Consider the following 7496-nt stretch of genomic DNA (forward strand, 5'->3'; position numbering starts at 1 on the left):
AAAATTGCTTCTGAGTCTGGCAACAGAATCGGGGGCCCAGGATGGTTCTGTTAAAACTGAGGCAGTCTTACACATTTAAATAGACAGATTTGTAACAGTTCCTGACCCAATACATGGCCTCTGACAAAGTTTTCTACTTACTATGTAGCAGATAAACCAGAGGTTTTCAGGACCACAGCTGTGAATTTAGATAACTAAATTTCATCAAAATCTGCACTAAAACTGAAATCTCTCTATCTGCAATTATCCTGCATCTCACTGGAAACTGGAGTACCTGAAGAAGCAAACAAAGCCAAGGAACAGTTGGTGCCACCAGTACTCCTGAGTGACCGATTTTTGTTCTTGGACATTTCCACAAAAGAACACCTACTCGTTCTTTTGAGAAAGAGTTGTCCTGATTTCTCTCAAAGCTTGCTCCATGAGGGGACTCACAGGTGTGAAGGCATCTCTATTTAGCTCAAAATAACACTGACTGGAGGGGAGCAGATCTAAAGCTCTGTGTCTCTATTGCTAGTTGCTACCTAAACAGCTTTTGTTTTGGCCTTTACAGGTTCTCTTCTGGTGTTAAATCTCCTCGCACATTGTAGGAAGAGCAGACATACCTTCTAAAAGAAACTCCTATGGGGTGGAAGAACACCCTGTAAATACTCCCTGTGAGTGCAGACTGAACTATTTATTACTATTATAGAATCAACTAGGTTGGAAAAGACCTTCAAGCATACCAACTATATCCATTTATGTATCTTTAGCTCTCTCCCCTCACTTCTGCAAAGTCCTGACAAGACCCCACACTAAACCTGCTTATTATTTGCTTAAGGCAATAACACCTTTGTTAACTTGGCAATTGATTTTCTGGCCTTTTTTCCTCTTCCTTCACCTCGCAGCATTGTATCTGCTGCTAACTTGGAAGAGTGCATGACTAATAAGTCAAATTTGTAAACTTCCAGTGCAGCTGCTAACTAAAAAGCTGCTTCATGTCCACAGGCGAGCACCCCAGAGAGTGGCTGCAGGTGGTGAAGGATATAAGCATGAGAAGGAAGAGCTAGCCTAAAGTATAGAGGAAGATTTCCCAATCACAGGAGGAGAAAGAGGAGTTTCTCTAGCGGCTGTGGAACAAAGAAGGAAACCCTTTGGCTGAGGGCTAGCCTAGAAGTAAGAGAAAGTTCATTTTGGCTGGACTGTACCACTTGTTAAAAGATTTGAAGTAGCAAGGATCCTTTAAAATGTGCAATTTTTACTTAGCCCTTCTTCTGCAGTCTTGAGGAATGCAAGACTCAAAAAGACTAGCAAATATAAGGCTCAATCCTGCCTTTCTGTTTAGCTCTAAGCTCCTGCTGACAGTTATTTTGGTCTGTAGGAAATGAGGATTTGGTCAGTTGTTCCATGTCTTCTTACTTGGAAACTTTAAACAAAAAAGAGCAAAAACTCATTAAGAAAGTCAATTAAAGCAAGGCAGAGTAAAAGCTTCATCAAATTGTGCTAGACTGAGGACAGGCATGTTTGCATGAATATTCATAGCAAACTCTTCTGCTACCTCAGCCTGACAACCTGTTTATTCAGAAGTGAGGTTACAAGCCACTGGGTAAGCTAATCAAAGGACTTGCTCTGTAGTTTTGTCATATATTGTTCATGAAATTGGACATTTACTCTATTCTCTAGAGTAATTTCATGCTGAAATGGAGTTCTAGCTTAGCATTTCATTAGATTGATAACCAATATAAGCTGAAATAAATGAATAAAGGCAGAAAGGTATGGAATTTTTTGCAGGCAACTTTCAGATTGGAATGTTTTTCATTTCTGTTAAGAACTCAAATGCTGCTTGTGTTTTACCAATCCAAAATATGAACCTACACACATTTTTATCCATTTCATGAAGCAGTGACTCTAGAATATTACCTGTATACATAAGAAGACACAAATTAATAAAAGCGTCATAGTCACTCTTAATTTTGCAGAGCAGCTACAGCAGCAGGAAATGCAGTTACCAGCAAATAACATAGTGGCCTGAAGGTGAACATATGGTATTTGTCATACTGCTCAGCTGTGAAAGTTGCCAATATGGCCATAGGAGTTAAAAAAAAGAAACAAAAGAAACAATTTCAGCAGCATTTCAGCAGCATGTATTACTGGTTTGATGTAAGCCCTGTTATCAAAGGCTGGAAGTTAAATTAAAAGACAGGTGTAGAAAATTCTGAAACACTTAAAATTAAAAAATGATCTCCCTGAATTGCAGGAGACCATGTGATCTCTCACTGTAATAAATTGAAATAATTGAAATTCAGAATGTTTAATTATAGCCCAGTTCAGCAAATAATAACCTTTATCTCATTGTACTTATATGAAAGATGGTGTGGGCGAGCATATGGATCTTTAAGATGATTAAATTAGTGACTAATTTACTGCAAAATATAAGAAAACAGACATATAAATGAGAGTTGAAAAAGAAAAAAAATCTTTTCTTTTACAGATAGCATATGACTAAAAATAAAGCATACGCAAAATTTAATATTTTAGATAAACATAGTAAGGCTTATATTTAAGATGCAATATTCCCTTACATCTTAACAAAACTGATACCTGATTAGATAAGGATGGCAGACCTTGGCTCTTCTGCTAATGAGGTCTATGGTTAGCAGACTAGTGGTCGTGCTCGCAAGTAAAAATTTCCACTCACTGTCAGACTTCTAATAGGCCAGCTACTCTCTTTGATCTTGGGGGATAACACTATAAATATAATAATGCATCTTTCTTGTAATGAAGTCATTTGCCTTTTCAGAACATGTAGAAGCTGCTGTGGCCAAGACACTGAAGAGATGCCAAAAATTAAGGTCCAAAAGCCTTATTTAGGTGAGTAAACAAAAGATCAAGTTTTCCAAGGTGCTCAGCTGGCAATAATTTCCCTTCAAGAGACAGCTGATGAGAACCCATCACTTTTAGAAAGAGGTTACTTAAAGCATGCTTGTTGGAAAGTTTGCCTTAAGTGCATGGGAGTGCAAAGATGAAACTATCTTGTTTCCTTAAATCAAAGTTAGTGACAATAAGGCTGACTGAAATGATGGTTCACTGATTAATCTTTGTAATTTGCTGCCACAAAACCCAAGGGTCAAGTAGAGCATGCTGTATGTGCAAAGTTGTGTTGGTTTGAAAACACTTGGTGATTATCATAGGAAGATGGGATAATTCAGGCTTGGAGGGATCTCAGGAGACCTCCAGTGACCTCCTTGCCCAAAACAGGGGCAGCTCTGGGGACAGACCAGGCTGCTCAGTAGACACTTGAAACCCTCCAAGGATGAAGATGGCACAGCCTCAGGAGGTGACCTGCTCCACTGCCTCCCTCATCGGAAGTTGAGAACTGGGAGAGTTTCAGACCAGGTATAGGCAGGAACTATATTCAGCTCAATTCAGCTTGTACCCACTGCCTCTTGCCCTGCAATGCTGTGAGAGGCCTGACACCATCTCTTCTATGACCTCCCTGTAGGTACTGGCAGGTGGTGCTCAGGTGCTCCCAAAGCTATCCTTTTTTCTAAAAGTGGGTTCTGTGGTTGCGAAAGCCTTGCAGGCCTGCGGGTGGAAGGACATTGCCGGACACTGCCTGACATTGCCAGCAGTCAGAAGCCTCCTGCCGTCTCTGCAAAGGGAACCGTTGCAAGCCCCACAGCCTCTGCCTCAGCCATCCCCTGGGGCTCAGCTCAGGTCCCCTCCAACCCCTCCTTCACCATCCCCTGGGATTAGATCACCTGCTTTTCTTCTCCTGCATCCCCTGCCCAGCAGCAGGCGCAGCCATCACCATTTCTGCCCCTGGGGACATGTTGGAGGCAATGGGCAGCTGGGCAGAGGTGGCCTGGTCATCACCAGAGGTGTCCCCTTGCCCCAGGTGCGGCCTCTCAGCATGACTCGTTCAGCTGGTGTTGCCCTCATGGCAAAGTTTTGAGCCAGTTTGGCTAAACCCCATGAATTTCAGGTATGAACTCAAGTAAACTGCTTTAAATTCAGCTTGCAGTGACTCAGCTGGCATTCATAAACACTAGCGTAACAAAAAACTAATTTTAAATCTGTTGCCTTGTGTATGGTTACATCAGTTTAACCAGAGCGGCTTGCAGGCAGATTTAAGCTAAGCTGGCTCTGCTTGGTTGCAGAAGAGCCTAGGACTGGAAAAGCTGATGTGCTGATATGAGTGAGACCTTCAGCTGTAATTATAAAATACTTCAGCCCAGGTATCTTCCTGCGGCAGGGTACAAACCAATCACCTGCTGCTGTACCAAAGAAGCCTTCTCTTCCTTCAGGTGCTCTCAATGCAGCAAACAAACATCTTTCTCCAAAACACCTGCTGTTGTCTGGGGCCCAGGGAAGCCTTGTGGGCTGGATAGACTGCTTCCCGCTTCCATAAAATAACTAAAATTCTCAAGAAAAACCAGTGATGTTATCATTAAATTGGGACCTAATCCAAGGCAACAGAGAGCACAGAATGAGCGTTCCTTTCTGCCGGATCTGATGCCTTTCTTGGCATTAATTGGGAGTGCGTCAGCAGGGGAGGTAACTCTGTTAGCTAAATGGATAACGTTACCGAAGTTTCTCAGGTTGTCTGTGCCAAATGTGTGTTTAATCGGCCTGACTTGGAAAGCTATAAAGGATCATTTTATTAATCTCCAAGGTCAGGATTTTAGCAGGGATTTTGAATTATTAAAGAAACTGGCTGACAATTTGGGGCAGGAGGTAGAGTCACACTCAGCTTCAAAATCAGCATCAGCAAAACTTTTTTGAGACCTATTACTGGATGTGAAGGGGCTGAGACATGCATTTAGTCATGAGGACTGCATTTTCTGCTGAATGATTTAAAATATACCAGTAAGAGCCATCTGGATCCAGCAAGTTTTAGGGTTTGCTGAACTAAATTGTCCATGCTATTTTCAGTTCTTCAGGGTACACCACTGTAACCAGAGATTTAATGTTTCCTGACTTCTGTTAAACGAAAATCATCAAACATGAAACTGTACCAACTTGAACAGTTGTACTGAGCTATGAAACATGACTTGGAGAGTTTGGCCTGAGAATGCCTCAGGGATGCAGGCAGAGAAATGAGAGCTGATGAGGTTTCCTGTTGAGACTGCCTCTCAGTGGCATGAGCGACATCCTTTCTGCATTTACCATAAGCTTCCTTCTCCCCATGAGGACAAGCCATCTATCCCGTACTTTGCTCTTCTGGGCCTGAGGCAAGCCACAAAACTTCTTGGACTTTTTTCACTAGCTGCTAGCCTCGTTCCTCAGAACCTCATTCGTAGGCTGCATGATTAACAAGGAAGTTACTCTAGGCAGTCTTCATCCTGCACAATGTAAGCACTACTAGCTCTAATTTCCTTTCTGCTTCTTTAAGGAGCAGAAGTTCACTACTCCATCCCATTCTGAAAAGATAAAAACAAGTGGCTCATACACCAAAGATGCAACAGAGCAATGAAAGGAAGCAACATCCTCTGAAAATCTGACCTAGCACTCCGACTGGTTGGGGTAGAATTTTAATGGTTTAAAGCAGATTTTAGTGCCATGTTATTGTTGTAAGCTCACTTCTACTGCATGGAGACATACGTTGATCTAGCTTAGTTTGTTAATGCGGAAAGAGATTGAATGAGGCTCTGCTTACTGCAGCATTGCAGCTATGGCTGATCAGACTTCTCTCAGCATAATAACCCAGGCATTTAACTAAAACATTGTAACATCAATCACCAGTTGTCACTAAAATCCAGGATCATTTGAGGAGATGAAACTGATAATGTCTGAAGTGTCATAAGATTTCTTTCTTTCTCCTGCCTCCACGCACCCCATGGCTAAAATCACATCCAATTGTATGGAAGGGAAAAAAATTATATTCCTATAGTCCTTGCTGACCTAAGGTCAGTATTATCTTATTGGAAGTAAAAGCATGCATCCAGACTTCATTTTCTTCTAATAAGAGTGAAACATTAGCCGTGTACTTTCTTCTACTCAAGAATTATATTGCACAGAAGGGATATATATCCCCCTAATAAACACTTTCTATTTTTCCATTGCCTTTACTTTCTCAGTACCAGCCTTTGAAAACCAATTTTATAGTTCTTTGAATGAGAATGGCCTTTTTTTTCCCCATCACTTTGAGCTCTTTCCTGTGTAAAAACTGAGATGTTTGGAAAGGCAATATGCTTTCAGATTATTAGAAAATAGTTATGTTACTGTTTTTGCAAAGACCAACAGCCACAAGATGTTATTAAATGTATTTCTGAATACATTTAGTATTCAATTACAAAGCAGACGAGATGGCTTTAAATCTCAGGATGGGCAGACTCCTCTGGGAAATGCCATTTCCAGACTGAAGACTTTTAGCTGTGAGGGCAATAAGCCATTGGATTATGCTCCTGAAGGACATGAGCTGTGTTCTATTGCCTGGAGACTCGGAATCTAAATGGGAAACAAAACCCTAGGATAGTATTTCACACTGAATATTTTCTGAACAGGGTATCTAAGGTGCTTGAACTCCCGGTTTTCACGAAAAGACAGAGTAGTGTTTTAGGGACTGTTTTGTGCAGGTTAGAGTAGATGTTCTGAACGGATGCAGTAGAGGATTTGAAATCTCTGAAGGGTTCTATGAGTATTTCAATTTAATCTTCTAAAGCATCTGTATTTTCTATCTGGGGAGCACAGGGTTCTTTACAGCTATTGATGAACTAAGTTTTAGCAGTTCTGTGAGATCAGAAGCCATGTGCTTGTTACAGATGCAGAAACTAAGGCGTACAATGTTGAAGTAACTTTCCAAGAGCCACAGAAAGGACACCCGCCTCTCAGAAGCAATACCTACATTTCAGGCCACTGGTGAGATACATCCCTGTGAACCATACACACAAAGATCAAGCTATGGCAGGATGCAGGGAAGGTGATACCATGCTTTAGCTGACAGTCTTCTGCCTACTGTTCTCCAGTTTACCAAGCCATTATCAGACCAGATGATGGGAAAAAAGTAATAAAATCTCATTAAAAGTAACATTTGCTTTGAAAGGTAGAAGCTAAGTGAGAATAGGCTAGAAAGGACAATATTTGACAATAGTCTATAAACAAGATTATTATCACTTCTAGCAAGACAATAATACAGTAATGTAATTATGTGAGAAAAACTGACATGGTGTCATTTTCCATCCAACAGAGTTGAGAGCAAAAGAGAGATAACAGGCACTTTGACAAGAAACTTGTGGAAATTATTTTGTTGACTTATTGCCAATGATTTCTAGTCAAAAACAAACAAACAAAAAAACCATGTTTAGCTTTATACAGGTATAATTGGTCATAATTGCTTTTTATTTTTCTTCATCAGCACTTACATTTCCAGTGAAAATTAATTTCCTAGCAATACATTTGACCTAAAATTCAATGATCATAAACAGGGTTTACTCAGCAGCTGACTTGTATGATCTCCTTGCTATGGAATTACTGGTTGGCATGATATCCCAAGATGTTGGATTTTATGATGTCCTTGA

General features: G+C 40.8%; 1 long non-coding RNA gene across 1 annotated transcript; it reads left to right on the top strand.

Moving 5' to 3' along the window:
* Positions 1–613: 613 nt before the first annotated feature.
* On the top strand, positions 614–3327 carry LOC136012661 (uncharacterized). Its single transcript, XR_010611879.1, has 3 exons — positions 614–653; positions 2777–2847; positions 3235–3327. It is a non-coding gene; the product is annotated as an uncharacterized LOC136012661 (long non-coding RNA).
* Positions 3328–7496: the final 4169 nt, after the last annotated feature.

This window comes from Lathamus discolor, chromosome 4 (assembly GCF_037157495.1).
Source record: "Lathamus discolor isolate bLatDis1 chromosome 4, bLatDis1.hap1, whole genome shotgun sequence".
Lineage (NCBI taxonomy): Eukaryota > Metazoa > Chordata > Aves > Psittaciformes > Psittacidae > Lathamus > Lathamus discolor.